Here is a 25835-nt window from a genome sequence, read left to right as displayed (position 1 = left end):
CAGCGCAGGGTGTGGCAAGGTGGCAGATGTGGCATCACAAGGTAACCTGGTGGCTTAGTGGTTAGCATTCTTGTCTTGCAGTAAGGGTACTGGGCTCAATTCCCACTTATATCTGCATGGATTTTTCAGTTATAACTGAAAGGACAACTGATGAGCAAGGTAATGTCCAGGTTTCTCTATGATTCAAGTGGGCCATATTGCAGTTTAACAGTATGCTGACCAGAAAGCGGTTATGGGATAATGGCCATTTTCAAAATGTAGGACTGAGAATTCCATTGATCACAGATGATAAACGGGATGCAGAAAACGAGAAAAGATTGATGACTAGACTACATGGAAGGTAAGTATGATGTGTGCATATCTATTTTGACTTTTAATTTTTAGTTCAGGTTTGCTTTAAGACAGTACTTATTACAGGTGTGCAAGAATCAAAGTTGTGGCTGAATTACAGTGATGACACATTTATAGTGAGTTGTGTTTCTTTTTATGATTTTGGTCATTTTAGGGCCTACTCTTGAGGCTCATTGTACCTAGCAAGGTGACTACCACTGCTTCTAAACGTTGCAGCCTACCTCTTATGACTTTCTGCACTTTGCATGCCACCTATCCTTTCTCTGACATATAAAACATGCTTAAAAAAAAAGAGGTACATCGGTATGTTCAGCAATGTTTCATGTTTAAGCACAGAAGGTAGACATACACCCCTTACCCTGCAGAACACTGTATGGCAAACAGAGCTGTACAGAAACCAGTTCTGTCCGGGTATTCACAGCAAAGCAGAGAAGATGTATACACAACACATGGTAGCTGCTAATTAGGTCTATGACTCTGCTCAGTATGGCATCCCATGCAAGATTTGGGGTCATGAATCACTATGGAAACGAAGTCAGTCTTTAGAAACATTCCTGTAATAATCCATAGTCTAACATCCACAACATGTATGCATCTCCTCTTGTTTATGTGCATTACAAGACCCTTGACCAGAAGATGTGTCCCAGACCTTTCTCCACAGTACAAGACCCATGACCAGAAGATGTGTCCCAGACCTCTCTCCACAGTACAAGACCCATGACCAGAAGATGTGTCCCAGACCTCTCTCCCCAGTACAAGACCCATGACCAGAATATGTGTCCCAGACTTATCTCCACAGTACAAGACACATGACCAGAAGACGGGTCCCAGACCTCGCTCCACAGTACAAGACCCATGACCAGAAGATGTGTCCCAGACCTCTCTCCACAGTACAAGGCCCATGACCAAAGGATGTGTCCCAGACTTATCTCCACAATACAAGACACATGACCAGAAGACGGGTCCCAGACCTCTCTCCACAGTACAAGACATGACCAGAAGATGTGTCCCAGACTTCTCTCCACAGTACAAGACCCATGACCAGAACATGTGTCCCAGACTTCTCTCCACAGTACAAGTCCCATGACCAGAAGACGGGTCCCAGACCTCTCTCCACAGTACAAGACCCATGACCAGAACATGTGTCCCAGACCTCTCTCCACAGTACAAGTCACATGACCAGAACATGTGTCCCAGACCTCTCTCCACAGTACAAGACATGACCAGAAGATGTGTTCCAGACTTCTCTCCACAATACAAAACTCATGACCAGAACATGTGTCCCAGACTTCTCTCCACAGTACAAGTCCCATGACCAGAAGACGGGACCCAGACCTCTCTCCACAGTACAAGACCCATGACCAGAACATGTGTCCCAGACCTCTCTCCACAGTACAAGTCACATGACCAGAACATGTGTCCCAGACCTCTCTCCACAGTACAAGTCACATGACCAGTAGATGGGTCCCAGACCTCTCTCCCCAGTACAAGGCACATGACCAGAAGATGTGTCCCAGACCTCTCTCCACAGTACAAGTCACATGACCAGTAGATGGGTCCCAGACCTCTCTCCCCAGTACAAGGCACATGACCAGAAGATGTGTCCCAGACCTCTCTCCACAGTACAAGTCACATGACCAGAAGATGTGTCCCAGACCTCTCTCCACAGTACAAGTCACATGACCAGAAGATGTGTCCCAGACCTCTCTCTACAGTACCAGGCATATGACCTGCACTGGCACGGCCACGTCAGTCCTGCACTGGCACGGCCACCTCAGTCCTGCACTGGCATGGCCACCTCAGTCCTGCACTGGCATGGCCACCTCAGTCCTGCACTGGCATGGCCACCTCAGTCCTGCACTGGCACGGCCACCTCAGTCCTGCACTGGCACAGCCACCTCAGTCCTGCTCTGGCACAGCCACCTCAGTCCTGCACTGGCACGGCCACGTCAGTCCTGCACTGGCACGGCCACGTCAGTCCTGCACTGGCACGGCCACGTCAGTCCTGCACTGGCACGGCCACGTCAGTCCTGCACCTGGGGAAATAACTGCCCTGTTGAAGCTGTTTAAATTGGAAATGTTTTATTTTAGGTCCAATTTAAAGTTACATAAATATAAATCACAGTTGCCCCAATTTATACTATTATCCGGTTCAGCCTCACAGCTATTTTCACCTTAAGGACTGAAGCAATTTTCCCCTGTCAGCGCTGCTCTCATTCATTCGCTAATAGCTTTATCACTACTCATCACACATAAATTATTTAGATCTTGTTTTTTTCACCACAAATTTGGCTTTTGGAGGGTGACATTTGTTGTTAGTAACTACTAAAATGTCTATGTATTTTAAAGAGAAAAACGAGGGAAAAAATGAAAAAATGCACTATTTCTCCAATTCCAGCCTCTATAGTTTTAAAATGAACAACGCTACTGAACATTTTACCCACACATTTTATCTGCCTATCTGTCGTGGTTATCACAAGATTTAAATTATGTCCCTAGTACATAGTATGGTGACAATATATTATTTGGAAATAAAGGTGCATTTTTTCTATGTTGTGTTTTTTGTTTTCTCATTGCACACTACCAATGATTACAAGCCTTTATTTGAAAAAAAAAACAGTAATACATCCTCATGACATACATATTTAAAAAGCGGAGTCCCTAAGGTAACTATTTAAGTATTCACTTTTCAATTCTGTCACTTTTGGTGTTTTTTACAAGTGTATTAGTTTGGTGCAGAGTATGTGAAAATAACAATTGCATTGCTTTTCATTTCATTTGCTGCTAAAACAAAACCACATCACATATGCCTAATCTCTCAAAGACCTCAAATACTATTCTCTTGCTTGTCCCGGTGAAAATGATACCCTATACACATAATCAGATAGCTTCTTGGCCACGCAATACTCTGTTAACCATGAGCAGCACTAATGCATTTTTCAAGGCCATTTTTTGCAACAAAAGTAATACAGTCATTCTTTGTTCGCAAAGCCCCTGGAGTGTCAAAACATTTGAAACAGGTCACAAATGTCACCATTCTGAAAACTAGAGACCCAGGCCTACTGAGATATACATATTTTGAAACAATTGGACTTCTGCGGTTTTGCTAAAATTGAATCATAACTTGGAAAATGGTATTTTTTTACATCTTTTTTCACTTTGGCACAAAAAAACAAACACTTAACATAGTTCTTGTCTCTCAAAGACCCCAAATACTATTCTCTTGCTTGTCCCGGTGAAAATGATACCCTATACACATAATCAGATAGCTTCTTGGCCACGCAATACTCTGTTAACCATGAGCAGCACTAATGCATTTTTCAAGGCCATTTTTTGCAACAAAAGTAATACAGTCATTCTTTGTTCGCAAAGCCCCTGGAGTGTCAAAACATTTGAAACAGGTCACAAATGTCACCATTCTGAAAACTAGAGACCCAGGCCTACTGAGATATACATATTTTGAAACAATTGGACTTCTGCGGTTTTGCTAAAATTGAATCATAACTTGGAAAATGGTATTTTTTTACATCTTTTTTCACTTTGGCACAAAAAAAACAAACACTTAACATAGTTCTTGTCTCTCAAAGACCCCAAATACTATTCTCTTGCTTGTCCCGGTGAAAATGATACCCTATACACATAATCAGATAGCTTCTTGGCCACGCAATACTCTGTTAACCATGAGCAGCACTAATGCATTTTTCAAGGCCATTTTTTGCAACAAAAGTAATACAGTCATTCTTTGTTCGCAAAGCCCCTGGAGTGTCAAAACATTTGAAACAGGTCACAAATGTCACCATTCTGAAAACTAGAGACCCAGGCCTACTGAGATATACATATTTTGAAACAATTGGACTTCTGCGGTTTTGCTAAAATTGAATCATAACTTGGAAAATGGTATTTTTTTACATCTTTTTTCACTTTGGCACAAAAAAACAAACACTTAACATAGTTCTTGTCTCTCAAAGACCCCAAATACTATTCTCTTGCTTGTCCCGGTGAAAATGATACCCTATACACATAATCAGATAGCTTCTTGGCCACGCAATACTCTGTTAACCATGAGCAGCACTAATGCATTTTTCAAGGCCATTTTTTGCAACAAAAGTAATACAGTCATTCTTTGTTCGCAAAGCCCCTGGAGTGTCAAAACATTTGAAACAGGTCACAAATGTCACCATTCTGAAAACTAGAGACCCAGGCCTACTGAGATATACATATTTTGAAACAATTGGACTTCTGCGGTTTTGCTAAAATTGAATCATAACTTGGAAAATGGTATTTTTTTACATCTTTTTTCACTTTGGCACAAAAAAAACAAACACTTAACATAGTTCTTGTCTCTCAAAGACCCCAAATACTATTCTCTTGCTTGTCCCGGTGAAAATGATACCCTATACACATAATCAGATAGCTTCTTGGCCACGCAATACTCTGTTAACCATGAGCAGCACTAATGCATTTTTCAAGGCCATTTTTTGCAACAAAAGTAATACAGTCATTCTTTGTTCGCAAAGCCCCTGGAGTGTCAGAACATTTGAAACAGGTCACAAATGTCACCATTCTGAAAACTAGAGACCCAGGCCTACTGAGATACACATATTTTGAAACAATTGGACTTCTGTGGTTTTGCTAAAATTGAATCATAACTTGGAAAATGATATTTTTTACATATTTTTTTCACTTTGGCACTAGAATAAAATCTGATGACTTAGGCCTCAGTCCTAAAACACACCAACATTTTTTCTACAGCTCATCACGGTTAAAATGATACAACATATGCCTTACTTAGTAACAAATGGTTGGGTGCAGCAATCAGTTATACCCAATGTGCACTATTTTTTTTGCACTAATTGTTGCAGAGCTATTGTTTGTTTGCATATTCCCAGGAGAGATTGGAATCAAACAAAGACCGCACATGACACCATCATAGAAGGCTAACAACCAGGGCTATTCATCAGTAGGTATTTTGTGAGCTACCTTCTCAAAGGAACACTGCAAAAGGAATTCTCACATTGTCCTGGTTATAACAAATCCAAAATGTGGCTAATTTGAATATATCACTTCTCTTCACAGTGATAACAAATACATTGGAACTTACCATTGGATGTCTTGCAGAATTAGAGAAAAGCCAGAGGCCATAAGTCAGGGGTCAAGCAGATCCAAGAGTCAGAAGATGGGAGCAGCAGGGTCCAAAGTTCAATTTTGAACTTTGTTTGTGTTTTCTTTTTCCTCAAAAAATTCAGTTTCCTCCAACACCCCAAAAACATAGGGGTATGCCAAATGTGAGCTCCTTTGAGGGTCTGTAAGTTACATGAATATATAGGAAAGGGGAAAATGCCAGTCATATATGTCCAGGTAAAGAAAAAAAAAACACAAAAAAAAAGAAAAAAAAACACAAAAAAAAGGAAAAAAAAGAAATTAGTAATCTGCAAGTGTGTGGTATGCCCTAAAGCACTTGATAACACACAGTGCAGGGGCTGACGGGCAATCTGGGCAAAAATACCGTGACTCACACCGTCTCTTGTGTTTCACACACACTCTGCATCTTCTCAGGGGGGCTTTTTTCACTTCATTGGGGGGAATTAGTTCAGGGAAATGTCTCTCCCTCAGTCTAATTGAGTTCTCCAAATGGATAGGATCCTGTTGTGCAATTTGGCCAGGGGAATACATTAGGGACTTGTGGACTTGAATCTGGAAGTCAAGAAAGGTCATCTGTTGGCTTGTTGGTGTTGTGGCTGTTTTTAGATAGACCACAAATGCATTGTGCATGGTCATCTGCAACAAGAAGAATGTTATTTTTTTGTACCATGCTTTCCTTCTTCTTCTTAATAAATAAGGCGCCAAGACTTGGTCTGATAAGTCCACTGCTCCCATATTTTTATTGTAGGCGACTATGGCCTCTGGCTTTGTACGCTGTTCCGTTCTGGATGTGGCAAGAACTGTGGCCTCAGTGTGGATGGTAGATAGCATCATCACCTCCCGCTTGTCGTGGAACTTTATTGCCAGGAGCTCTTCAGATCTGAGTGCGTAAGACTCTCCTCTGCATAGTTTTTTATTTACTACCTGTGGGGGGAGGCCTTTACGGTTTGCTCTCACCGTCCCACATGCGCCAGTCTGGACTGAGAAGAGGAACTTAAACAGTGGCACACTTGTATAAAAGTTGTCCAAGTAGACGTGGTAGCCTTGGTGGAGAAGTGGATTTAATAGGTCCACCACTATTTTGCCACTGGTGCTAATGTACTCAGGGCACCCAGCTGGCTGCAGAATGGAGTCTTTGCCTTCATAGATTTTAAAAGTGAAGGTATAGCCAGTGCCACTCTCGCATGCCCTATAAATTTTCACCCCACATCTTGCCCTCTTGCTTGGTATGTACTGTTTCATGGAAAGTCTCCCATGAAACGGTACCAGGGATTCGTCCACAGCAATTTCCCGGTGTGGGGTATATACATCCATGAACACTGCACTTAGGTGGGTCAACAGGGGTCTCAACTTAAACAGTCTGTCATGGGAAGGGTTGGTATGTTCCACATCTTGAGAGTTGTCATTCAGGTGGAAAAACTTTGACAACAGCTCAAAACGCTGCCTGGGCATTATTGCTGGATAGAGGGGTGCATTGTGATAAAGGTCCCTGGACCAGTACATTTTTATCTGGGGCTTTGGGTTGATGCTCATGCTGAGCGTGAGGCCTACATAGGCCTTCATTTCGGGCACGTTGGTGGGGTGCCATTTTCTGGTGATATAGTTAGTGGGGTGGTCAGCTAAAAATTGTAGAGCAAATAAATTAGTTTGCTCTACTAAATGCTCCCACATTGCCTCTGTCATGAAAAGCTGGAAAATGTCAATTGGTGCCTGATTGACAATGGGCACTGACACACCAGCGGTGGCTGTGAAGGGTGGGATGTTGGGCGCAGCATAATTAGGGGGTTCCCAGGTGCCATTTAACATATGAAGCGGTACCTCCTGCCTGCGAGGTACCTGTGGCTGCCTACCCTGTCTGCGCCTAGCTCCCCCTGGCGCACTGCTGCTAGCAGCAGCGGGGTTGCCCACGGAGCCCTCTGCTGGGTTGCCCACGGAGCCCTCTGCTGGGTTGCCCACGGAGCCCTCTGCTGGGTTGCCCACGGAGCCCGATGCTGGGTTGCCCACGGAGCCCCCTGCTGTGGACAGTCCTGATGGTCCCTCATCAGCGGACTCAGGACTTGGGTCCCTCCTCAAGCGGCGTGATGGCGGCCCTTCGGACTCTGAAGATTCAGATCCTGAACCAGAGCCGGACGGAGGGAGCCAATCACTACCTGACTCATCCTCGCTGCTGCTCTGCTGGAGGATGGCGGCTGCCTCCTCCACAGAATAGAGCCTCCTCGCCATTTAAAAAGGGATAGATAAAGATGAGAAATATAAAAAGATAGAAAGATTTTTTTTTTAAAGTGACAGTTTTTTTTTTTTTGTTTTTTTTTCTTTTGGGGGGGGGGGGGGGTGTAGAGGGGGGGTGGAGACAGTAGAGAGGGGCGGAGGAGAGTAGAGTATAGGTAGTAACAGATAGGAAGAAAAAGATCACAATAGATCAGTGATCAATAGATCAGTAGGTAATAAATGGCCAAGGAGAGGGAGAATCAGGGATTCTGGGCAGTATGGGGTTAAAAATTCAGGGATGGAGGGCAAATTTTATTAAAAGGAATTCCTACCAGCTTATCTGTCAGTCTGTCTCTCAGCTCCTGTCACCACAGAACAGTGATTGATCTGTGTGACAGGAGCTGAGAGACAGAGAGAGGGAAACCTGTTATTTACAAACATTATTAAGAATTCACATTGTTACTGGATGTAACTATGTGAATTCTTTACTTCCTTTGCTCTGATTGGCTCAGAGGAGCGCTGGCTCCTCTTCACCAAACAGCACGGCTTGTAAGCCGTCGGGGACGAGCGCGCACCGCGCGCACCACGCGGCCATGCGCGCGCACACGCGGAAGTGCGCCTGGACGCGGACTCTCGTCCAGATAGGCTTTAGCTGCCGCTGCCTGGACGAGCTTGCTCGTCCATTTAGGCTGAACCGGTTATAATGGCATATCCATTTCAATTTGCAACCAACTGCATATTGCCAAAACTTGGAGTAGGCTCCAGTTGGTTTTCTTTGCAACTGTGTTTGGAGTACTGTTGCCATAAGACTATCCAAAAACTCCCACTTAGTCCATCTTCTGGACTAATGTACTGAGTGACCGCAAACGTTGACACTCCCATCTACCAGTTTATGTATACTTTTATAGCAGCATAAAAATAAGATAAGCAAGCTGGTAATAATGACAAAAAGCAGCCAAACTGCATTGAGTATTTTTCAACAAAAGCAGATTTTTCCTTTAACCCAGTTTATTTAAATATATCAGCCATGAAGTATTGTATGATCAGACTTACAGCGTGCATTTGGCAGTGTCTCCGCTATGTGGTCCAGGTGTCCATCGCTCCCAACATGTCTAACCGATGTTCATAAGATTAGCAGACCAAGCTCCAGAAGCAAAGGTTCAGCAGTAAATGACTGATCTCTGCAAGGAAGAAGAACACCACATGAATTTACTGACATACCATAAACCAATCCTGCAAGGTCTGCATAATCTAAAGAAGCTATTCCAAATAACAGTACTACTTCCTCTTGTCCTCAGTCCACATACAAACATTTCCTGGCTTATCCATGGCCCTTTATTTACATCACTACTGTTGTCAAAATGTCTTCAGAAAACTTCAAACTTCAAACAGTGCTCTTGTAGGTTTATGTAAAATGTACCGGGCAGAACTTGTAGCACGATAATTACTGTTTCATGCTCAGTCGGTCACCCAGTGACAATTGTATCTGGGCCAAACAGAAATAAAAGCCAATGTTGATGTGAACACATTCAGATCAAGCCAGAAGCACAGCAACACCACTTATGGAGGCCCAGGTACACAAGGAAAGGAGTCACAACATCTGCATGTCTGAGTCCATGTGGGGTTTATATCGTGGCACTGGTTACCTTAAAGGACACCTGAAGTGAGAGTGATATAGAGGCTGCCATATTTATTTCCTTTTAAACAATGCCAGTTGCCTGGCTGTCCTGCAAATCCTCTTCCTCTAATACATTTAGCCACAGATCCTGAACAAGTATGCAGATGAAGACCCGTTCTCACTTGGGCGATTTCAGACAGCGATCAGCAAATTGCTGCAGCACAAGTAATCCTATGAGATTACTCACACTGTGGCTTGAATGCGATTTTTGCCGATCGCAATGCATGCAGCATGTTCCCTATGATCACAGGAAAAATCACAATTGATAGGTGATTGTGATGGGTGTACAAATTTCACATTGCAACTGCTATTTATAATAGCGCCTTTAGCTGCGCCTGAAATGTTATCAATTTTGTGGCCGTTTTGGAGGTCGTTTAAAGTTAGGAGTATGAAGGGGGGGGGGGTTAAGGTTAGCCGTGAGAAGGGAGTGGTTAAGGTTGGACGTTGGAGGGGGAGTTAAGGTTCGCTGTGGGGGTGGTGGTTAAAGTTCGTTATCGTAGAGGCAGGGTTCTGTGTGAGAATAGGGTTAGGTTTTGCTGTAGTAAAACATTGGCAAATTTTACAGATATTTTACTAAAGAAAAACACCACATGAAATTAGTAGAATATTGGTAAAATACAGATATTCTACTATCAGTTATTCCCAGGTGCCAAAATTTCATGGCGCCTCTATTTCCTGCACACTTTGTGGAGCAATAAAATGCTAAGGCAATATATCACTTCAGGGAACGACTTCTATTATCCAGGAAACATTCCAATGGTGGTAAATGTCATGTTTCTCTTCAGAAAGTAATAAATGGGCATAAGTGGCATTTATACAGTGTGACATTTATACAGGGTTGTACAGTTTACAAAATCCAGAACTCTGCCCTAAGTAATCTGTCTGCAAGATGTTAATGTCACCTGACTAATGCTGCATAAAATAGCAGGTATTCTAGTGAGGAACACATTCAGGCTAGATTCACAGTGGGACGTTGCGTTTTGATGCCACGTTAAAGTCGCACCGCAAACTTACAACCCAACGAGCCCAAAAAGTGGCAACGCAGCGTTACCGTCACATACAGCAGATACAGTAAAAAATACAGGCAATGAAAAGTATGCTTCCAAGTCATTACTGAGCATGTGCAAACAGTCTAACACAGCTAATAACGTGTATAACGCACTGCATGCAGTACTTTTACTTAACGTGCAGCATTAGACACTAACGCAACGTGTGCACTGTGAACAGGTCATTGATTTTTCATTGCAGTGAGTTATTCTGCGTTAAATGATGTTTGTGAACTTAGCCTCAAGGTTTAGTGAAAGGCTCATCCTAAAAAAAAGGTCTGTATTTGGGCAACAGTTTTTAGCAGATTGGAATCTTCCTGCAAATTATGCTTCTTCTGATATAAATTACTACAACCATATAAAGTGCTGCAGGAAAAAAAGTGTTGTGTAAACAGAAGTATCTTATCTGATCATTTTAAGTGCAGGTACCCTACATAAATACATCACAGCTAAAGAATACAGTTTAAATAAATAAAGAATAAGAAATGTTTAAAGGGAAGCTTAAGTGACATGTGGCATAATGAGATAGACTTGTGTATGTACAGTGCCAAGCACACAAATAAATATGCTGTAATGCTTTTCTTCTTTTTTCTCTGACTGAATAAGTTACGATAATATTCAGCTATGCAGCTGACAGTTTTTCTCCAGTTGGGACACAGTCAGACTATAACGTCCCTCACTGATAAGGATTTACAGCCATAAAATACTTTCCTGTTAGAGAACAGGGCCCATATGCAATTAACTTTTTCTCCTGAGTTTACTCCTAGGTGATATTTTTAAATGTGTTAATAAAGTGCGTTTTAAGCCATCAGAAAGCAAGAAAATGCTCAAAATAATTGTGATAGTCTTTTTCATTTACTTTTTGGTACTTTTTTAGTTGAAAAGTGCTGGAAAGGTATTTTAATTTGAAGATGAAAAATGATCTCCTTGGAAAAAACTCAAGTGAAAAAGTGAATTGCATATGGCCCAGGGCTTCTGACAGCAGAGGATAGATAAAAAGGTCAATAGGTCATTTTTCTTATAACTCTGAGACAGCAGATAAGCAAATGGGTACACCGCAACACTGCAGACTAGCAGAGACAGTGCTGGACCCTGGGTAGCTCAGTCCAAGTGAAGTAAACGATAAAGATGGAGTCCGCAACAGTGTCTCTTGAAAAAAGCTCAAATTCTTTAATCAGGACGTATCCTCATATCAGTGATGACACAGCTGACATGTTTCGGGCCAAGTTGATGCCCTTAATCATAGCTAAAAATCACAAATGCTCTCAACTGTTTTTAAGTAGATGATGACCAACCGGGGTGGGGCACAGACCACTCCTACTAGAGGAGGAGTCAAAGCAAAAATCAGCCTCCCTACACACGGCAGTCACCACCTGTACATGCATAAGTTTGTATTTAAAACCATACAGCATAAAATTAAAAACAAGTGTAGGAACAACGTGTGGAAAAATATGATGAATTCTTATCTAAAAGAAACCACATATGAGCAAACAAATACACTATAATGCAATTATGCTGTCACTAGAGCCAAGTCCCACCTTGCATTCAGACCTTTAGGGACTCTAGTTCCAAGATGGAATATCCATAGAGCCTCCCTTTTTCGGATGATTGATAGTAGGTCACCACCTCTCTTGGGTAAAAAGACCCTCTCAATGCCCTGGAATACAAAGCCGGACATATCACTACCGTGTACCTCACGAAAATGTTTAGCTACATTTGAGATGTTATTTGTAGACCAGGACGCTCCCAAATAATGTTCCGCTATCCTAGCTTTTAGGGGTCTGGTGGTACATCCTACATATTGTAGAGAACATAAAGTGCAGGTGACCAAATAGATGACGTTCTTGGTGTTACAGTTAATAAAATGTTTGAGAGGGGACCCATAACCTGTTGTTAGTGACCTAACTGTTTGAGTGTTGGTATGTACTACACAATAATGACATGTGGAAAATGCACACCCGTAAGACCCTTTAGTAGAGAGCCAAGTGGTGGTATCCCTATTGGTAGTGAAAAGGCTAGGGGACAGCAAATTACCCAGTGTAGGGGCACGTCTGCTGGCAAAACTGACGCCTTGCTGCAAAAAAGGACGTATGTCACTGTCCCCTTCCAGAATAGGTAAAAACTTCTCAATGATACACTTAATGTCTCGAAACTCGACACTATAGTTAGTGACAAAAACAGGTTTTTCCATAGGTTTTGCACCTGAAGTAAAGCCGCGTACTAAATTACTTCTCGGAATTGAGAGGGCTCGTTGTCTGCCCTTGTCAATCATCCACTTGGGATAACCCCTGTCGCGTAGGCGGCCCTCCACCACAGAGAACTCATGCAGCAGGGTTTCCTCATCTGAGCAATTTCGGCGGGCCCGAATGAATTCACCCACCGGAATTGCCCGGACAGTGTGACCCGGATGGCAACTACTAGCCTGGAGGGTAGAGTTGCCCGCACAAGTCTTCCTGAAAGATTTAGTGTGAATCCCCCCAGAACCTACATCGCCCACCAGAGTTAGGTCTAAATAATCTATACAATTTTGCTGCCAAATATGTGTGAATTTCAAATTACAACGATTGTCATTCAGAGATGTCACAAAAGCATCTGCCGAGGATTGATCTCCCCGCCAGATAACCAAAATGTCATCAATAAACCTCCCGTACTACGCAACCCTGTCCCGAAGGCGTCCCCCACCTCCAAAGATATGGAACTCCTCCCACCATCCCATGTAAAGATTGGCCAGGGACGGGGAAAATTTGGCTCCCATCGAGGCCCCACACCTCTGGAGGTAGAAGACGCCATCGAACATGAAGAAGTTGCGGGTCAGGAGGTACTCAACGGCAGCACAAATAAACACCCTGAGATCAGAAGAATAATCTGAATATTTCTCAAGGTGATACTGTAAAGCCGTGAGGGCCAGATGGTGTGGGATACAGGAATATAAGGCTTTAACATCAATGGTGAGCCAACTACAGGAGTCATCCCATTTATGTTTCTCCAAACTCGCCAACAAATGTCTGGAGTCCTTAAGATAACCCGGGAGTCTCCTGACTAAAGGCTGCAACATAGAATCCACCCAGTCACTGAGGCGCTCCCCCAGGGACCCAATACCGGCAACAATAGGTCTACCCTCCGGGGGAGCGCCCGGTTTATGTATTTTGGGAAGATGGTGAAAAACCGGGTTAGTAGGGTGGAATACACTCAAATACTCCACCAATCTATGTTCCAAAACCCCTAAACTCTCCCCATAACTGAGGAGACTGAATAATTGTTCCTGAAACTCCCGTGTAGGATTCCCTGGCAGGCGGGTATATGTATTGGGGTCCTCAACTTGTCTGAGGGCCTCTGCCCTATAGTCTGCCCTATTAAGAATCACCACCGCTCCTCCCTTATCTGCGTTACGAATGACAACATCCTGGTTTTTCTGTAAACTTTTCAGGGCCTGATGTTCTTCTCTAGTAAGATTGGTTCTAGATGATGTAGGGGGTGCAGCAGCCAACCTAACCAATTCCGATTCCACCAATTCTTGGAAAATTTCCACAGGAGGTGTCCTGGCAGTTAATGGATAAAAGTCAGGATTCCTAATCCTAACAGGCTGTACATCTTCTAAAGAGACTAAGCCTGTACTTTCAGATACCAAAGAATCTAGTGTCCATTTGGCACACGTGTCCTGGAAGTCCCCTATGTCCGGTATTTCTACCCCAGATTTATCCCCCCCTGTGATGCTACATTATCCGACTTAAAATGTTTCCTCAAAAGGATATTTCTAATGAACTTGTTGACATCTAACAGGGTGTTAAAAACATCAAAATGATGTGTGGGCGAAAATGACATACCCTTAGATAAAACTGTCAATTCGGTTTCTGTGAAGGTGGAATCAGATAGGTTAACAACATTGGCCGGTACACCAGAAATGTGGCCCCTATGTTTACCTTTGTTATGTTTTAATCCTGCCCTTCTGGTTCTCTTCCTCTCCTGTCCTGATTCGAGGATTTCTTGTGTCGTCTGAAAAAAGTGGGCCTGTTCTTGACGTTTTTTGGAAAAGGTGGTTGACCTCTCCTATCAGGCTGCCTACCCCTAGGTTCATCTGCAGTGTTAGTGTGGAGCTCTAAACTCCTTGCATTAGAGGGACTACCCGAGAGTTCCCTCCGTGGGTGAGTATCGGCTGTAAAATTCACTCTCCTTCTGTTCCTAGACCGGGACCTACGTGTAATTGTGGCTGGGGATTTTGGTGGGGCTTCCCATTTGCCCCACTGATATACCAGATCTAGCTTATAATCATTAATGTCCCTAATATATTTCAACCTCTTGGTTTCAGTAATCATAGCCTCCAGCTTAGAGACATTCTCCAACATCCTATCATGTAATTCATTATATTGTTGCAGCGTGTCATGCTTGGACAAAGTCTGTGTTAATGTTGATATGTTAGCTCTAATGTCCACAAGTTTACTTTCTTCATATTTGATAATAAGTCTCATCAGTTTCAATGAACAATCAGTGAGCAACATATTCCACTCAACCATAAACTCATCACAATATATGGTGGTGGGAATCTTCTTAATTCGTAGTCCTCGGGGAACAATTCCCTCTGCCACGTACTGTTTAAGTGTAGAAAGATCCCACCAAATCTTAGTCTCTTTATTCATTAAGTCCTCCAATTGAGAAAAAGAGGTTCTAAGGCCCACCTCCGGTTGAATATCACAAATATCAGCGTTCCTTGAAAATACTGCTGTAAACCTATTATACCTATCCGGATCCGAATCCAGATCCGACATGGGGATGATATGTTTTTCGTGTTGAGGAGGATATTTGGTTAAAAGTTCCTGAAGAGCAATGTCCAAAGGATTATCATTAAAACTGCCCATACTGACAATATCCATGCAAGTGGATCTGGAATCTGGGGCTGGATTTCCCCCCAGTGGTTGATCAATATGAGAGTGTCCAGTTTCCCGTGCAAGAGGGGCAATGGAAGCATGCTGCCCTACATCAAAATCAGGCTCAACAACCTTAGGGGGCAAATCTGCAGTGGTAACTGGGAAATGTAAGAAGAGTCTCTTTACCTTCCTGGACGCCTGAGACAGCAGACTGTGTCATTGAGCTGAGACAAATCAATAAATCTACTTTAAGTTTAAGGATAGATACAATTGTTCATATAATCAGTTTATTTTCACATAAGTTCCAATTTAAATGCAACTCCAGGCAAAAAATGTGTTTGTTTTTAAATATTAGATAGTGCTGAGAGGTTAGAACTGCCACCAGGTTTTCAATGCTGTTTGTATGCTTGCTGGGGAGAAAATCTCCTCATATAAAGTGAAGTTACATGGAACAGGTGTCCTCCCTAGAGTTTTGCTGCCACGCTGTTTCGCAGACAACCATAAAGTTCTAAGGTCCAACTTACTCCCAGTATTGGTGGGATCTGTCACAGGAACAGGCAGTGAGGTGACATCTCCCCAAATGGGACATAGACAGCAATACAGATCTCAAAAGAGTTTGAACATTTAGGCTGGCGTTCAGCTAAGTACAGTCATCATCATATACTGTACTATGAAGAAGGGAGGAGGACAGGAGCAGGAAACTGCTATGCTGGAAGAGAGGTAACAAAACAGCAACAGATCAAAATTATCCATCATGGCTGACTGTAGAAGATGCAGCAGCAAGGAACAGAGTACTGTACAGCTCCATGAGGTTCACTTAAAAAAAGGCCTGGGACCCACTAGGAGCACTATTGCTGCACTAGCAGATTGCCGGTGATCTGCAAAGCGCTACTATAAAGGATCCCTATGGGGGTGGACCCACTAGCAGCATTGTGATCAAGGTTCGCTAGTAAAATGCTGCTTGCAGTATTTTGGGAGCGATCGCATCAGTGGCAACAGTAGGCAAATTGCAATCGCTCCAGGAATCGTGGTGATATTGTCAGAGCACTTCTAGTTGTGCTGTGGAATCGCCAAGCTAATGAAAGTTAATGGAGGGGAGCCCACGAGTGATTGCGATTAGGGAAATCGCAATCGCAGGTCCTACAGTCTTTTTGAAAACATTTGCGCTCAAATATAAAAGATACAAATGCTGAAAAGATTGCTTTGCAATCGCTGTGCAAAAGCAATTCTGCAGAGATTTCACTACCCGAGCAAAAATTAAATAAATAAATTAGCAAATCGCAATTACTCTGCAAAGACAAGCTCAAAAAAAAAAATAAACACTCCCAAAAGCACCGGAAATCACTGCACAAAACGCTAACAAAATTCTGACCGATTTCACTAGCTTTTTGCAAATGCAAATGGACACCCAGGCTTTTAACTATTTCATGTGACTCACGACTTTACAAAGAAGTAATTAGTACAGCTACAAGTTGCTGTGTTCGGGTCTTATGTCTACAAATCATGTCCTTCTACTTCTTGATAATACAGCATGTCGAGCAATGGTTCTGGAGGCAAGGCCTAGGGAGTATGGGTGAACCCCAGCAAGACAAGCATGTCTCATAGATTTACATTTGTCAGAATTACTATTAAAGGAAATCCCGTAGGTTGCCCACTATACCAGTAAAGTTATTTTAAGTGCTACACAGGCCACAGAATTTGGTGTAAACAATTTTTCACACCCAATAAAAATGGTAATCATATAAAAAAACAGCACGCAGTTCTCAGCAAGACTAACAGCTTCCTGCGGTTAACATTTCCGTGGTTTTGAACCTGAAGTGATTTAGACACTTTCCTGTTGATCAGTGTGCACAAACAGGGCTCAATGTTATCTTCATTTAACATACTGGCCAAATGCAAATACAGGGATATGACGAAGCACAAGCTGCTTGAACTGAGCATTTTTAAAAAATCTGTTGAATGAGCCTACTTACCTCTCAAGTGAACCTGAGGTGAGAGTGATATGGAGGCTGCCATATTTATTTCCTTTTAAACAATACTAGTTGCCTGGCAGCCCTGCTGATCTACAAACATGTGGCTAATCAGTATTGTCAGAAACACCTGATCAGCATATGCTTGTTCAGTGTCTATGGCTGAAAGTGTTAGAGGCAGAGGATCAGCAGCATAGCCAGGCAACTGGTATTGCTTAAAAGGAAATAAATATGGCAGCTTCCATATCCCTCTCACCTCAGGTTCACTTTAAAAGCTCTAATTGAGGATGTGAAGTACCTGTTCTCGCCACGTTATCTGACACATAGCGTCTCCTGACCCATCACTCTGAAGGTGACAGCTACTGATTTATGAACAGAATAAGGGTAAGGTAACAGAAAATGTTGCCATGCTATTGTGACTATCACTCCCACAAGGCATACTTTTTTCCATCATCCCAGAGTGGAAGTAAACTGGCAATAACTTACAGTTTTTAGAGACTTACCTACCTCTCCCCCCCCCCCCCCCCATTCAATGTGACTCATCACACAAGGGCAGACATAGCCCCATGCTCTTCTTCATATCACTCTCACCCCGGGTCACTACCAACCATGTGGCTGTCTCTCCCTCCATATGTCAGTACCCCGTCCCTCCCTGTAGCCGTTTCTTCCTACTGTGTCACTCCACTTATTGGGGCTGTCTGCCAATGCCGTCCATGTAGCTCTCTTTGCTATTGCTATTGTATCTCTCACTAGGACTATGGTAGGGATTAGATTGCGAGACTCCTAGTCACTAGTGACTCCTAATCACTACCAATTTGCATTAAAAAAGCTATTGCAGGTAGCAACACCTTTAGTCCGGTCAGGTACCCAGGCACAGCTCTGCAGAATGTTGGTTTCTGAGAGTTTTGGAACCAGTACAAAATAACAAAATATACCTGACTCCCAGAATGCTCGGGGAAGGGGAGGGGGATAGCTAATCAGCATAGGTTGTGACATCACTGGGAGGGCGGGCTACAGTCAATATACAGCAAGATATAGATATAGGAAGTGTTTCTGATGCTGAAAATTAGCATAAAAGTCGGTATCCTAGATAATTTAATGCATTATACTACGTCACTACAGTGCCTCTTTAAGCTGCGTACACACATACGTTGGCCGCCAGCAGAGAAAGGCTGTTGGAGCTGCCTCAGCCGAGAAATTAGAGTGTACAGCGGCCCCTGACCCCCCTAATTGTGCTGACAGTTGATCCGCTGGGGTGCATAAACACAGCTAAGGGCATTGTTCTTTTACGCTCTCCACTTGCTCTGTCGGCCATCCTCCCCCTCCGTAGCTCCTGCATTGATTGTACATGTGTAAAATTAGAAAAAAAGCCAGACTTTTTTTTTCTTTTAATATGGCAGCCTCCATATCCCTATCACTACAAGGTCACTTTAAGCATCTCCATGCCAGCAGTACTGTGCACCTTCCCTCTGACAGCCCTTGTGTAATGATCGCTGCTGCAGCAGCTATTACTGGAAGTATTAGTGCTGCAGCTCAGGCAGTTCTGATGTATTTCCATGCAAGCTGTATAGCTTTGTCTGTCTTTCCCTGCTGTCAGCTTGTGACTGATTATCATTCACCTGTGTGGGAATCTGCATGTCTGCTCCCATTGGATGACCTCAGTATAAAGATCTGCTTCCTGCAGGGTTTCCTTGGGTTTTCATAGCTTCAGCCTAAGCCTGTCTTGCTGTCGCTTTAGCCCCCGATCGTGTTTCTTGTTATAAAGATACTTTGCTGGTCTTTGCATCATATATTGGTTCATTGCCAATATATATGCATACCAGCACGTTTATTATTTTCCTTGTATTTGTGTTACGTGATACATCAGTGTCGCTGATGTATACGTACACGAACTGTTTATATCCTGTGTGCAGTTAGTCAGCTTTCCAGCACGTTTTGGTAGGTTGCGCGTACCGTGACCACCCGTGCTGAGGTAGTTACCCTGCTCCTGGTTCTGTTTGTGGATTGCGTTCATCTCTGCGAAGAGATAACGAATCCTTCTGAATCCTGTCCTGTTACCGTTTGTGGATTGCGTTCATCTCTGCGAAGAGATAACGAATCCTTCTGAATCCTGTTCTGTTACTGTTTGTGGATTGCGTTCATCTCTGCGAAGAGATAGCGAATCCTTCTGAGTCCTGTTCCCTGTGTTACTCCATTCCTAGTCAGCGTTCCTGCTTATGTCATATATCGGTTCATTGCCGATATATACATATGTTAGTCAGACGTAACAAATAGTTTCATTGATAGCTGTAATTGTAATACGCTAGGAAAACATACTTATTGTATATTTATCTGTGTTACGTTCTTCTATCTCAATCCTGCTATTTTCTGACTATCCTGTCCTGTCTTTGTGAGGCACGCCATCGCCGCATCGCATTGGCTGCCTCATTCCAGTCTGTCTGGTTTTGGACGCTTGCTGTCGCTAAGTAGCCGCTAGCTAGCAAGCGTTCATTCTGTCTACCTGTCCAGATCTCCTCAGTTCTGGTTTATGCGCTCAGCGCTACTTTGCGCTGAGACGTTATAACGAAAGCATTGTTTGTGGCTGTCAGATCTGCACCGGCTCTGTGCGCCACAATCTCCTATTGGAGTCAGTCCTCCCCTCCACTATACTAGGGATAGCCTGTTTCCTTGTGCTAGTGTGTGTACCTCCTCCACGCCAGCTCATGCGTTGCATGCTGACTGTGGAGAATACACCACCAAGCCTAACATTATGAAAACCCCCTTACCAATCCCCATTGTGGGGGGGATTCCCAGAAAGTATGACACTGTTAATTATGGTTCCTGTTCCTTTAAGAAATTTGAAGAACTTAGCTCTGAAACAGAAAATGAGTTTTTCTCTGAATGTGCCAGGTTCCTGACCAATCCTGATCCCCAAGCGACTCCTGTTTCAACCTGGGCACTCCAACTAAGTTATATTTTGTTTAAAGGGGAATTATTCCAGTGGGCATTTGATGTTCTCAATCATTCCGATTTGAAAGATAGACCGCTGGAATTTCTAGCGTTTGTGATCCATAACTGGTTGCGCATAGATCCATTGCCTTTTCCTCTTAATGAACTCCTGGCAGCAGGCCAATCAGCTGCTCCTTCAATTGCTTGCAAGAATGAGCAGCAAGCAGAAAGTGTTACTGATAATTTTCCTGCAGCTTTGAATAAATCACCAAAAACCGCAAGGTCAAAGGCAAAACGCAAACGTTCTAAGAAACGTGTCCAATCTGCAGAATCGTTATCCTTAGCGACTGAGACCTATAATGAGATTCTGCAATTAACAGATAATGAAATGCAATTGTCTTTCAGGGGAGTTAAATGGACTTATGAAACTACTAATGAACTTTCCACCCTGGCTAGGGAAAATAAAGATTTTTGTTTAAAAGAATTATCTGAGTATGATTATGATGAGATATTACAGAGTATTGAACAAATCAACTTATTTGTAAAGCAAGGAAAGTTTGCATACACTACAGTTCAGCACTTGCTACAGGTATTGGAGATTATTAGGAATAAGGAATCTGCCAATCACCTGCTAATTAACCCAATATATGTCCCTGCTACAATCATATCTGCAAACCATGATTTGCCTGTTAAGTATGCTTGGAATCCTCCATTTGAGAAAGGAGAGATGGAAGCTCTGGTCAATGAATGGAAGAATGATTCAAGTTCATTTTGTCAATTTTACAGTGCAAAAAGTGAATTGGTATTGAATGCATGCATTAAGTCTGCCTATAACCTAATAAAAACTGGTGTGTGTGAGTATGACTTTGTGGCTCCATTGATTGATGTGTGGGAACTGATTTTGGATGATTTTTTTGTGACTCCGAATTCGCAAATTTGGCGTTCTGACCCGCCTGCTTCAGCACCTTTGGCTGATTCAGCAGGTGATTCGGAGCTCTTTTTGTGTGAAATTGAAGTTCCTGCAATTCCACCCTGTACCATGGATAACTCAGTGTTACTTCCCAGTAAAACAGAAGCCACTGATACATTCTTAACCTTGCCCTGCGCAAATTTCTCAGCAGAGAATCCAGAGGTCCTGCTGACTTCCGAGTCCAGCCTAGCCAGTACTCATGACTCTTTGTTTAGTGAAACAGACACCAGAAAAATCTTGCCTGTCTCTGCAAACACTTCTGCAGAAATTACCTGTGTTAATAAAGTTCAACTCCTGTCTGATCCAGCAGATGCGCAAACATTGTGTCTTGATCTTCCTGTTTCTACACCTTGCTCTAGTTTCGTGAATAGCTCAGAGCATCTGCTATGTGAACCTGAAATCGCAGAATTATTACCTTGTTCAGAAAATTTTCCAATAAATTTGCCCTGTACCATGAATTGTGCAGTAGATCTCTCCAATGAAACTCAGGTCACAGAATCATTATGCTGTCCAGCAGGTGCTTCCATGGTTTTGCCCTGCAATATGGACTGTTCAGTGATCCTGTCCAGTGAAGCTGTGGTCGCAGAGTCTTATGCTTCACCCAGTACTTTGGATACTTTAAACCCTCTAGCAGAGGAGGCTGAAGCACTGCTTACCTCAGTTGGTGTTGCAGTAATATTCACTTGTCTAGCAGCTGTTTTGGAATTAAAGTCTGCTCTAATAAAACTTGATGAATTTCTGCCCAGCAAAGCAGAAGCCATTGAAATATTGTCCTCGTCAGCAAGTGTGTCAGATACCTTGCCCTGTACACAGTCTGATTTAACCAATGTTGAGTCCCTCTCCAGTGTTGTAACAGCCGAGGAACTCCAGCCCTGTCCTCTGAATGTTTCAGAAGTCTTGCCCTGTAACATGGATAATTCTGATTCTCTGGTCAAAATAATAGAAATCTCAGAATTTCAGTCCGGTCTGATGAGTGTTCCTGAAACCCAGCCCTGTATCCTGAAAGATTCTGGTTCTCTGGCCGCTGTGGCAGAGGTTCCAGAGTTCCCTTCCTGTCCAGGGAATTCCTCAGTTTTGCCTAGTCCAGTGGGGGCTGCTGCAATACTGACTTGTTCTGCAGCGCCTCATGAGCTCTAATCCAGTGTATTAAATGAGTCTCTGTCCAGTCCAGAGGTAGTTGTGGAGTCCCTGTCTGGCTCAGTGCATACATCAGAAGATTTGTCCTGTCTTGTTAGTGCCCCTGAATCTGATTTGTTACTGACTTTGCTGGAATCAGCGACATCTAAGTCTGATCCAGCATTCTCGTGTAAAAGTCCAGTAGTTGCGAAGTTTAGTCATGATGATTTTTTTTTGGCCAGTCCTGGTTTTGGTCCTGTCTTGACTGACCCTGAGGCTCACAGTTCCTTGACATGCCCAGAGGTTTCTCTTGTGCCGGTGTGCCCAGATGTTCTTTGTGTGCCAGAATGCCCAAGTGTGTCTAAGGTGTTAGCGTGCTCTGATGCTTCCTTAGTGGGAACACGTTCTGATATTGCCAGTCTGCCTGCATGCCCAGAGATGGTTCTGGTCCCTGAAAGCCCTGATATTGATGTTTGTCCTTGTGGCCCTGACTCGGGAATTGCCCTAGGTTCCATAGGGGTTCTTGATAGTTCTCCATGTGAGCCTAAGGGGCATTCTGACCTATGGGGATCTCTTTGGAGCTTCAAGGTGTTCTGGGAGGTCTCTGAGAAAACTTGTCCTGGTGCCTTGGACTGGTTCAACAGTGGGTTTTGTGTTGGTAAAGACAGTACCGGTGGGCATTGCAAAGGCTTTGGCGTTTCTGAACTGTTCCTGGAAGGCGGTGGGTATCGCTCAGGGAGTTTCGGAGGGCTTTCTTCTGGAAATCATGGTTCTGATGGGTGTCACACTGGGGCTTGTAGTACTGATGGGCATGGTTCTGTAGGTTCTGGTTCTGATGGGTCCAGTCTTGTGGGGACTGATTCTGGAATTCGGTCTTGCCGGGCTGTCCCGGTCATCATGAATTATCAGTCAGACTGTTTTGTTGGAAATTTCAGTTTTGAAAAGCGTCTGGAATCCACTTTTAAAGGCGGGGGTACTGTAATGATCGCTGCTGCAGCAGCTATTACTGGAAGTATTAGTGCTGCAGCTCAGGCAGTTCTGATCTATTTCCATGCAAGTTGCATAGCTTTGTCTGTCTTTCCCTGCTGTCAGCTTGTGACTGATTATCATTCACCTGTGTGGGAATCTGCATGTCTGCTCCCATTGGATGACCTCAGTATAAAGATCTGCTTCCTGCAGGGTTTCCTTGGGTTTTCATAGCTTCAGCCTAAGCCTGTCTTGCTGTCGCTTTAGCCCCCGATCGTGTTTCTTGTTATAAAGATACTTTGCTGGTCTTTGCATCATATATTGGTTCATTGCCAATATATATGCATACCAGCACGTTTATTATTTTCCTTGTATTTGTGTTACGTGATACATCAGTGTCGCTGATGTATACGTACACGAACTGTTTATATCCTGTGTGCAGTTAGTCAGCTTTCCAGCACGTTTTGGTAGGTTGCGCGTACCGTGACCACCCGTGCTGAGGTAGTTACCCTGCTCCTGGTTCTGTTTGTGGATTGCGTTCATCTCTGCGAAGAGATAACGAATCCTTCTGAATCCTGTCCTGTTACCGTTTGTGGATTGCGTTCATCTCTGCGAAGAGATAACGAATCCTTCTGAATCCTGTTCTGTTACTGTTTGTGGATTGCGTTCATCTCTGCGAAGAGATAGCGAATCCTTCTGAGTCCTGTTCCCTGTGTTACTCCATTCCTAGTCAGCGTTCCTGCTTATGTCATATATCGGTTCATTGCCGATATATACATATGTTAGTCAGACGTAACAAATAGTTTCATTGATAGCTGTAATTGTAATACGCTAGGAAAACATGCTTATTGTATATTTATCTGTGTTACGTTCTTCTATCTCAATCCTGCTATTTTCTGACTATCCTGTCCTGTCTTTGTGAGGCACGCCATCGCCGCATCGCATTGGCTGCCTCATTCCAGTCTGTCTGGTTTTGGACGCTTGCTGTCGCTAAGTAGCCGCTAGCTAGCAAGCGTTCATTCTGTCTACCTGTCCAGATCTCCTCAGTTCTGGTTTATGCGCTCAGCGCTACTTTGCGCTGAGACGTTATAACGAAAGCATTGTTTGTGGCTGTCAGATCTGCACCGGCTCTGTGCGCCACAATCTCCTATTGGAGTCAGTCCTCCCCTCCACTATACTAGGGATAGCCTGTTTCCTTGTGCTAGTGTGTGTACCTCCTCCACACCAGCTCATGCGTTGCATGCTGACTGTGGAGAATACACCACCAAGCCTAACACCTTGGCTATCAAAATGAAAACCAGCATCCTGGCACAAAATCTGTAAGATCTATTAATCTGCTACAGCTGCCCCCCTGCTAAGCCCCACTCCCTTGTTTTAAACATAGTAAAAATGGTGCTACAAGAATCAGCTCCAGCTCATACATGTCAAGGAAGTGTTATAGTGTCCAAACACAGCCACAGCCGGGAGCACCCAGCAACTCTGGTGTGGCTAAATTACATGAAGTGTTATGTGGCCAAAATGCAGCCAGTTATCCGATAGGGTAACTCCACTCCAAACTTATATTTTAGCTTTGGGTGGATGCTTAACCAAGGATTGAACTGCATCCCAATCAGTAGCGAATACCCCTTTCCCACAATAAATGTTTACCTTTTCTCCTATAGATCATCAGTGGGGCCTGTATGGCTGATATTGTGGTGGAACCCCTCCCACAGTGTGATGTCATGACCATAGTCCTGACCGTTTGCTGGCAGTGAGCCCTGTTGCATTGTGGGAAATAACGGCTGTTTCCAACTGCCAAGCAAGCATTATATCCCTCTGTGCATAGAACTCTCAGTAACAAACATTCTGTACAGATCACCCGGAAGATGTCATAACCTGCGATAAATCTCAGAATGTAAATCACGGAGAGGAAAGATTTTACAATCGGAAAAAACACTGACTAAATAATCTATAAATAAATAATGAATAAAATTGCTTATTTTTTACAATTTGTTATTTTCACTACAGTTCCTCTTCAGGCTGAATCAAACACACTGCCCATATACTTTCAAAGTCTAAAAAAAATACATTGCAGCAATCTAAATCTATGAGGCTCATAAAAGAGCCATTATGACTGCCATTAAAATTTATAGATTAACACATCTCTCCGCTCCTTTTGTTAATACAGCTAGAAGAGGCTGGTTCTCAGCAGAAATAGCTGTGCTGTGGTACAGTACATAGAACTGCAAGACTCAGGAATGCACCACTCCTCTTACATGACCAGCACAGTCTATAAAAGTCAGGTTTATAGCTAACCGCTCACCGACACAGCCTAATTGTTCCTTAATGGCCCTGTAACACACACTGAGAATGCAGAGGATTTCTATAATGGACCAATCCTTCCTGGAGCTGCACACAGCGCCTCACTGATCATTTCACTGTAGTATAAACCACCTTCCAGCACAACATCAGCTTCTGCTCCATTACACCCACATGGATCCCTGAGGCTTGTTTTATTGAAGAGCCCAAATGACTTCCTATTAGGAGGACAGACAGCAATGATTGCTATCTCCATCTTCTTACAGTTCCCCCATGACCTGTGAAGATCGATGCTAAGTA

At 43.4% G+C, this 25835-nt stretch overlaps 1 protein-coding gene across 6 annotated transcripts in view; it reads right to left on the bottom strand.

The window, feature by feature from the left end:
- PIK3CB (phosphatidylinositol-4,5-bisphosphate 3-kinase catalytic subunit beta) overlaps positions 1-25835 on the bottom strand; it is a 266903-nt gene that overhangs the window by 157704 nt on the left and 83364 nt on the right. For 5 of the 6 annotated variants that reach the window (XM_068280540.1, XM_068280542.1, XM_068280545.1 and 2 more), the window contains one exon: positions 8755-8882. The gene's annotated coding sequence lies outside the window, so the exon portion shown is untranslated. Of the gene's footprint in view, positions 1-8754; positions 8883-11963; positions 12083-25835 lie in introns of all 6 variants that reach the window. The other variant, XM_068280541.1, reaches the window with a different exon arrangement.

The sequence above is a fragment of the Hyperolius riggenbachi genome, chromosome 4, assembly GCF_040937935.1.
Source record: "Hyperolius riggenbachi isolate aHypRig1 chromosome 4, aHypRig1.pri, whole genome shotgun sequence".
Taxonomy (NCBI): Eukaryota; Metazoa; Chordata; class Amphibia; order Anura; family Hyperoliidae; genus Hyperolius; species Hyperolius riggenbachi.
Note: the sequence above shows the minus strand (reverse complement) of the source record. Positions and strands in the feature narration are given on the sequence as shown.